Source organism: Lynx rufus, unplaced genomic scaffold (assembly GCF_022079265.1).
Source record: "Lynx rufus isolate CCGP_SWC_20201006 ecotype Redwood Valley unplaced genomic scaffold, mLynRuf1.p SCAF_13, whole genome shotgun sequence".
Lineage (NCBI taxonomy): Eukaryota > Metazoa > Chordata > Mammalia > Carnivora > Felidae > Lynx > Lynx rufus.
In genome coordinates, this window is record NW_025814827.1 from 19,058,494 (window position 1) to 19,067,665 (window position 9,172).

The following is a 9,172-nucleotide window of genomic DNA, read 5'->3' on the forward strand; positions in this document are numbered from 1 at the left end:
TATAACATAATGTCAGGTAGTAATATATATTATGAAGAAAAATAGAGCAAAGAAAGTATGTATGCTTAATGTCAAGAGAAGCAAGGTGGGGCAAAGGATGTTGAATAGAGCTCATCTCTAGCCAAGAACATCACAGCCATGTGGACCCTAACCCTATTCATTCCCACAGCACCCAGGCTGATTTTCATTTACTTAATGTTTAGGTAAAATTGAGTTTGTCAGAACAAGACCTGGAATTCAAATGGTAATATAGATGGTGATAAATGCCTGAAAATAAAAACGTGTCAAATGTCATCAGTTCCCATCTGTGCTTTCTAATTTGTTGACAAACCAATAGCTGAAATAAAAAGAGGAAAGTACAGTTCCAGGTGGTTTAGTATAACAATGAAATGGTTGCTTTGAAGGAATAGAAGATAGTGCAATCAATAAAATCTGAAAAATGCAACCCTCAGAGGTCTAGAGCTAGTATTAGTGCGAAACTAGTTTTGTTTATATTGATACCCTTAAAAAGTTTCTTACTGAGATTACCCATGACAAACTAATACCACAGTCAGTGGTTCATTCTCTCTCCTAAACTTACTCTGTATTTATCCCCAAACTCTCTCCCTTCCTCCCTTTTCCCTTCCTCTTTCTTCCCCCTTCTTTCTGTTTTCTATCTAGACTTCATGTAATCTTATCCAGAGCCGTGGCTTAATAAACCATCTATATGCCAGTGACTCTAATTTATATGTTTAATCTTGTTTTCTGTCCTGAGTTCTAGGCTAGTATATCTAATTGCTTACTCGATATCTTTACTTGTATGTCTAATAGGTATTTCAAATTAAATGTGGTTAAAATAGTAGATTTGACTTCCATCTGCCTTCCCCACTTCCCAAATATGGACCTTCCTAAATATTTCCTTCTCAATAAATTGTGCCTCTATAATTTATCCAATTGCATGGTACAACTATCTTGATTTCTGTCTTAAATCCACACCCCATATCCAATCCATCAGTAAGTTTATTTAATGGCTCTAATCCCAAACTGTGTCTGGAACCAACCATATCTCATCATCTCCACTTCAATAGCCTTAGTTAAAAGATGTTGTATCTTGCCAAGTCTGTTGCAAGAACATCCTACTTGGTCTCCCTCCCTGCTGCAGGTGAACCAAGGCTGCTGGGCTTACAGGGAGTTGAGGACCTATTGTGAGAACAAGGCTTAGAGTGCATGGTGTCTGCACTGGAAGAACCACAGTGAGGTGGTCATTGGACCTGGGCTGGGTCTGTGAGGTTGCTGAGGGACTGTGCACTTTGGGTGCACAGTTGGGGCAGAGCCAGAAGTTCCTTCCCACACACTTGCACTACTGATAGATGATGTAGCAGGAAGTAGAAAAAGCAAAATGCAACAATCTGGAACCAGGAAGGCAACCACTTTTCTTTTCTTCAATGACCTTCCCATGGTCTCTACTGATAAAGTTTAGTTGTGCTGACTATAAGGGGGAGATGTTGCAGAGAGTGAATGAAGGGTGAATTTAGAGCTGAGAAGCAAGAAGTTGATAGCTGGCACAGTATCTTTCAAAATAATAAATGAATCGTAACTATCTTCACAAATCACCATAGTATAAGGGTGCCTGGCTGGCTTAGTTGGTAGAGCTTCCAAATCTTGATCTCAAGGTCATGAGTTCAAGCCCCACATTGGGCATAGAGCCTACTTAAAACATAAATAAAAGTATAAGGTGTATAATTGTCTTTATTTCTGGGATTATTAATAAATTATATGGAACTGGAAGTTAAATTTAGAAAGTACAATTTGCATGTCTTTGTTCCCATTCTTTTTTTTTTTTAAGTTTATTTACTTTGAGAGAGACAAAGACATTGTGAGTGGGAGAGGGGCAGAGAGAGAGGGAGACAGAAAAATCCCAAGCAGACTCCTCACTGCCAGCTCAGAGCCTGATGTGGGACTTGAAGTCACGAAACTGGGAGATCATGATCTGAGCTGAAACCAAGAGTCGGACCCTTAACCTACTGAGCCACCCAGGTGCCCTCTTTCTTCCCATTCTTGTGTCAAGAACTTTATTGTTACCATTAATAACAAGAAATCCAAAATAATACATCCTGGAAACCGGTGGAAGGGTGAGGGGGAGATTCCTAGGCATCAAATGCCTGAGTCCCTGAAGCTGTATCTAGCAAATGCTTGGGTATAAGTGATAAAACTCTATCTGCTTTTCCTGTGTGAGTCACTCTCTAAGAGCAGAACTTGTCTGTTGGCCCAAATTTGTTCATCACAATAGCTACCTAGCCAAAATTAGTCTCAAAGGTTGTGTTAGGGGAAGGTAAGATTTGAGAGAAGAGTTAAGGCAAGAGATGATATGGACTGAATGTTTGTATCCCATCCCTCAAGTTCACATGCTGGAGCCCTAACCCCCAGTGTGGCTGTATTTGTAGATGGGGCCTCTAAGGAAATAATTAAGGTTAAATGAGGTCATAAGGGTGAGATTCCCTTCTGATAGGCTTAGTGTCCCTCTAAGAAGAAACACCAGAGAACTTCCTCCCCCACCCCATGCATTCACTGAGGAGGCCCATATATGCCTATATTGGCAAGATGGCCATTTGCATCCCAAGGGGAGAGTGCTTATCAGACACAAACCCTGCTGGCATCTTGATCTGGGACTTCTTGTCTTCAGAACTGTGAGAAAATAAATTTCTGTTGTTTAAGCCACCCAGTCTGTGATATTTTGGGATGGCAGGAAGTAAGAATAAAAGACACTACAAAAGAATAAATAGAATGAGACACTATCTAGAAAAGGCAAGATTGGGGGGTGCTATATATAGGCAAGGGGCAGCATGAATATCCAGGATACTTGTGTAAATGGGAGGTGGGGAAGAAACATGAAACAGAGTGGAGGAATAGCAAAAACAAATTTATTTCTTTTTTTAATTACTATTTTTTTAATGATTTCTGGAATAGAATTTAGTGATTCATCACTTACACATAACACCCAGTGCTCATCCCGACAAATGTCCTCCTTAATGCCCCTTTCCTATTTAGCTCATCCCCCCACCTAATACCCCGCCAGCAACTCCCAATTTATTCTCTATATTTAAGAGTCTCTTATGTTTTTATATTATTTTTGTTTCCCTTCCCTTATGTTCATGTGTTTTGTATCTTACATTCCTCGTATGAGTGAAATCATATGATAGTTGTCTTTCTCTGACTGGCTTATTTCACTTAGCATAATACATTCTAGTTCCATCCACATTGTTGCAAATGGCAAGATTTCATTCTTTTTGATCACGGAGTAATATTCCATTATATATAGATACCACATCTTCTTTATCCATTCATCAGTTGATGAACATTTGGGCTCTTTCCATACTTTGACTATTGTCAATAGTGGTGCTATAAACATTGGGGTGCATGTACCCCTTTGGATCAGTACTCCTGTATCCTTTGAATAGAGATGTAGTAGAGGAATTGCTGAGTCATAGGATAGTTTTGTTTTTAATTTTTTGAGGAACCTCTATTCTATTTTCCAGAATGGCTGCACCAGTTTGTATTCCCACCAGCAGTGCAAATGGTTCTTCCTCTGCATCCTCACCAACATCTGTTATTGCCTGAGTTGTTAATGTTAGCCATTCTGACAGGTGTGAGGCGGTGGTATCTCATTATGGTTTTTTTAAATTTGTTTTTTTTTTTTCAACGTTTATTTATTTTTGGGACAGAGAGAGACAGAGCATGAACGGGGGAGGGGCAGAGAGAGAGGGAGACACAGAATCGGAAACAGGCTCCAGGCTCCGAGCCATCAGCCCAGAGCCCGACGCGGGGCTCGAACTCACGGACCGCGAGATCGTGACCTGGCTGAAGTCGGACGCTTAACCGACTGCGCCACCCAGGCGCCCCTTAAATTTGTTTTTAATGTTTATTTATTTTTGAGAGAGAGAAAGACAGAGCACGAGTGGGGGAGGGGCAGAGAGATAGGGAAACACAGAGTCTGAAGCAGGCTCCAGGCTCTGAGCTGTCAGCACAGAGCCTGACGCAGGGCTTGAACTCACAGACCGTGAGATCATGACCTGAGCTGAAGTCGGATGCTTAGCCTACTGAGCTACTCAGGTGCCCTGTCTCATTATGGTTTTGATTTGTATTTCCCTGATGATGAGTGCTGTTGAGCATTTTTTCATGTGTCTGTTAGCCATTTGGATGGATGTCTTCTTTGGAAAAGTGTCTATTCATGTCTTATGCCCATTTCTTCACTGGATTGTTTTTTGGGTGTTAAATTTGAGAAGTTCTTTATATGTTTTGGTTACTAACCCTTTATCTTAGATGTCATTTGAAAATATCTTCTCCCATTCCTAAGGTTGCCTTTTAGTTTTGATGTTTGTTTCCTTCTCCGTGCAGAAGTTTTTTATCTTGATGAGTCCCAATAGTTCATTTTTGCTTTTGTTTCCCTTGCCTCTGGAGACATGTCAAGTAAGAAGTTGCTGTGGCCGAGGTCAAAGGAGTTGTTGCCTGTTTTCTCCTCTAGGATTTTGATGGCTTCCTGTCCTATGTTTAGGTCTTTCATTCATTTTGAGTTTATTTTTATATATGATGTAAGAAAGTGGTCCAGATTCATTCTTCTGCATGTCGCTGTCCAGTTTTCCCAGCACCACTTGCTGAAGAGACTGTCTTTTTTCCATTGGATATTCTTTCCTGTTTGTCAAATATTAGTTGGCCCTACGTTTATGGGTCCATTTCTGGGTTCCCTATTCTCTTCCATTGTTTTTGTGCCAATACCATGCTGTCTTGATGATTACAGCTTTGTAATACAGGTTGAAGTACAGAAATGTGATGCCTCCAGCTTTGGTTTTCTTTTTCAGGATTTCTTTGGCTATTTGGGGTCTTTTCTGGTTCTATACAAATTTTAGGATTGTTTGTTCTAACTCTGTGAAGAATGCTGGTGTTATTTTGATAGGGATTGTGTAAAAACAGATTTCTTTCACTATGTTGCCATTTTATTTAAAACTGATCTTTTTAACCAATGGAAGGAAATGAATCAGGATATCCCCAAAACATTAACACCCACACATTTTTCTACTTGGCTTTAGAATTATTTTTTAACTCTCATCTGAGAGTTAAACTAATTAGTTAGTTTAATTAATTAAACTAATATAAATCTATATTAGTTTTCAAGGTAAATATTGTAAAGGTTTTAAATCAAGAGAGGTCAAGAAACTAGTTTTCATTCTTACGTAGAATACAAGCTGTATGACCCACTTCCAATCATTTAAGCCTCTCCTATACAGAAATGGAACCTCTACACCTCACTCAGCTCTTCTTAGGAAAGAGGAGGTAGAAAATTATTTGGGTTTGAAAGGACTTCTCTACAGAAAAACTCAACATGAGGAGTAGAGATATCCATAAGTTTGTGAATTAGGTGACTTAGGGATAAAGTCTCAGTAGTATGATACTAAAGCCAGCAGGTGCTCAGTAAAGCCACTGAATAAACAGTATAGTAAATAAAGCGAAGCATTAGAATTAAGCTTTGTTCCAGATTTTGTTTTCTAGGTATGGTTTTCCCAAAGACATCCTCACCATTTCTCTTTATGAAGCTGTGGTCAGCTTAGTAATGCACCCCTTTCTGCCTCATTTGTTTATTTCCTCACTCTCAGTGTCCTGGGATTACATCTCCCAATGAAGTCTAGTCCTCAAATTTGTCCAGGCTTTGTTTTCTAGATAATCCAAGCATAGACAGTACCCAAAGCAGGATCAGAATTAATGCTTAGAAGAAGATATTTTGTAAATAAAATTAAGAGTCAAAATTTGCTACAGATACCATAATGTGAAGAATTATGTTTTGGTAAAACAGAATTCTTGGCAATAAAGAGCCCTATAATTGATATTTAAGAAAACCTTTAGCATTTATGACATTGTCATTTTTGGAGGATACTTCCTTTTGTATAGTATGTCCATTATTTGGGATTTGTCTGCTGTCTTATCATGATTAGATTAAAATTAGACATATCTGGCCAGAATATCACATAGTGATATTATGTCCTTTTTAGGGCATCGTATCTAAAGTACATGATATCCATAATATCATTTTATTAGTGATACTAATTTTGATCATCTGGTCAAAATTGTTAATTCTTTAAAAAATGTATACTTGAATACCTATATTTTTCTCATTTTTAATATCATCATAGTCGACAGCACTGCAACACCATAGCAGGTTTCATTATTATTGCCTAATACTCCAGCCCTCACAACTACCAACTAAAATGTAAGTACCACTGGAGCAAGGATTATTGCCTGTTTTATTCACTGATACAAACGATTCCAAGCACGTGGTACAGTGCCTAGCACATATTTATTAAATGAATTAATAAAAATATAATTCTGATTAGTAGAATGTTGAGCAACACAGAATTTATTATAATAAAAGCACTTATGCAGAGCATTATTACAGCCATGCTATTATAGGATAGGAAACCAGGATGGAAAATATATGATTAAGGATAATTTTAAATCCCTATTTTGGCTCAGATATTTAACCAAAACTATCAGTAGCAAAACTGACTGATTTAGGATGCCTTGCAGATTCCTCTTATCACTCTTTAGAGGTGGTACTAATAGAAATGAAATGGCTAAAAAAGTGACGAGAAAGAAGTATGAAAGGGAGAGAATGAACGTTGCAGGGACACATCTAGATTTTACTCACCAGCTATCAACTGGATTATATACAGGTCTCACTTGGCATGGTTCTGACATGCATGATTTCCAATTACCATGGTTTAGTAAAATAATCCAGTCCTATAGCATCATAGTTCAAATTTCAGTTACCATGATTCAGTTTGGTTCAGTAATTGTATAAAGTACAAACTTTGTTGCTGAATCTTCATTCCACAAATGACTACATAATTGACACATGCACATCATGATCAGTGACCAATCGAACCATTTCTTTCAAAGTCTATCAGTGATTGGTCACTCTGCATCTGTTTCATTTTACACACCGACAGCAAAAGTGTGTAGTTGTGTTGTAATCTTGTCTCTTAGTGATAAAATCACATGACATTTTACAAACATGGATAATCAAAAGAGGGAATTGGCCAATAGTGCTACACATAGTCCAAAAAATGACACTACAAATTGAATATAAATGGAATTATAGAAAAAATAACTGATGGTTGAAATGTTGACACTGCCACCATTTGAAAGACTCTAGATGTACAGCCAGAGGAACTTCGTGAAGGCGAAGTTATCAAGATAAAGAAGAAAGTGGTTGCAACAAAGATGATGAAGATATCCCAGAAGAAGTAACGCAGGCAAAAAAATCCACATTAACAGAACTTTTGGAGATATTTCATAACACAAACATCAAAGGATAAAATGTTGGAAGCAAATCCAAATTTAGGAAAGAGTATAACAATTCACTAGGGCAAACACAAGACCCTCACTCCCTATTTTAAGTTTTACAATGAGAAGAAGGCAAGCATTGTTTAAGTTACTCCGGATACATTTTTTAAAATGTTTATTAAAAATTAAAAAAACCTTAATGTTTATTTGTTTTTGAAGGAGAGACAGAGTATTTATGGGGGAAGTGTAGAGAGAGAGGGAGACATAGAATCTGAAGGGGCTCCAGGCTCTGAGCTGTCAGCACAGAGCCTGATGTGGGGCTTGAACCCATGAACTGCGAGATCATGACCTGACCTGAGCCGAAGCTGTATGCTTAACGGACTGAGCCACCCAGGCGCCCCTAAAAATTTGTTTTTAAATGTTTATTCATTTTTTGAGAGACAGACAGAGAGCCAGAGGGGGAGGGGCAGAGAGAGAGGGAGACACAGAATCTGAAGCAGGCTCCAGGTTCTGAGCTGTCAGCACAGAGCCTCATGAGGGGCTTGAACCCAAGAGCCACGCAGCTGCTTAACTGAGCCACCCAGGTGCCCCAAATGTTTGCTTTTGAGAGAGAGAACACATGAGGGAGAGGGGCAGGGGGAGAGGGAGACGGGATCTGAAGTGGGCTCTGTGCTGACAGCAGACATCCAGGTGCCCCACATGGGGCTCAAATTCATGAACGCAAGATCATGACCTGAGCTGAAGTCGGAAGCAAGGTTAACTGACTGAGCCTCCCAGGCACTCCCTCTTTATGCATTTTTAACAAAGAAATAAAACATTTTAATTCTTAAAGTTTCCAATGCCTTAAATTTCAATATACTAAGTAAATAATAGCTTTACTATTATTTTTAATGTACCTATATAGACAATAAGAGATCTTTTACAAATTTTGTTTTTAATGTTTATTTTTGAGAGAGAGAGACACAGCGAGAGTTGGGGAGGAGCAGAGAGAGAGAGGAAGATACAGGATCTGAAGCAGGCCCCAAGCTCTTGAGCTATCAGCACAGAGCCCGACCTGGGGCTTGAAATCATGAACAGGGAGGTCATGACCTGAGCCAAAATCGGCCTCTTAACCAACTGAGCCACCCAGGTGCCTGACAATAAGAGATTTTAAAAGTTTCTTAAAATTTTTATTTAGAGGGAGGGAGGGAGAGAGAGAGAGAGAGAGAGAGAGAAAGAATGCGAGTGGGGGAGGGGCAGAGAGAGCGAATCCCAATAGAGAAAGAATCCATGTTGTTAGCCCAGAGCCCAAAGCAGGGCTCAATCCCATGAACCATGAAATCATGACCTGAGTCAGACCCTTAACTGACTAAGCCACCCAGGCACCCCGACAATAGAGATTTTAATATTTTGACAAAAATTTTAAAGGTCATGAAGCAATCATAAATTTTCCATTGATTATTAAAATCACTTTGCACAGTTTTAGCTTGATTGCTTGTTTTCAAGGTTCTGCACAGCCATGCAAAATAAAGACCGTCTTTTTTTTTTTTTATTTTAGTATTCAAGAGAAAGTTCAAGTTAAATGCTCACAAGTGAAAAATAGAAAGTCCTTAACATAGTTGCGATCTAAAGAAAATAAAGAACCACTGACTGGAAATGATAAGCTATAGATGTTAGCTTCCCACTTGGATCACTCCCAAATCTATATCTCTACCTGGTGTTTCAAGGTGACGTCTGGGCATTCCACCAGCAAACACTTCACATACAACACATTCCAAATTGAACTTCCTCCTAATCCTGCCACCTTCCAAAAAGCAACTTAATTTTCTATAATAGGGTATCAATTAGGATTAGTGGCTAGTAACAGAGACCTGAAATG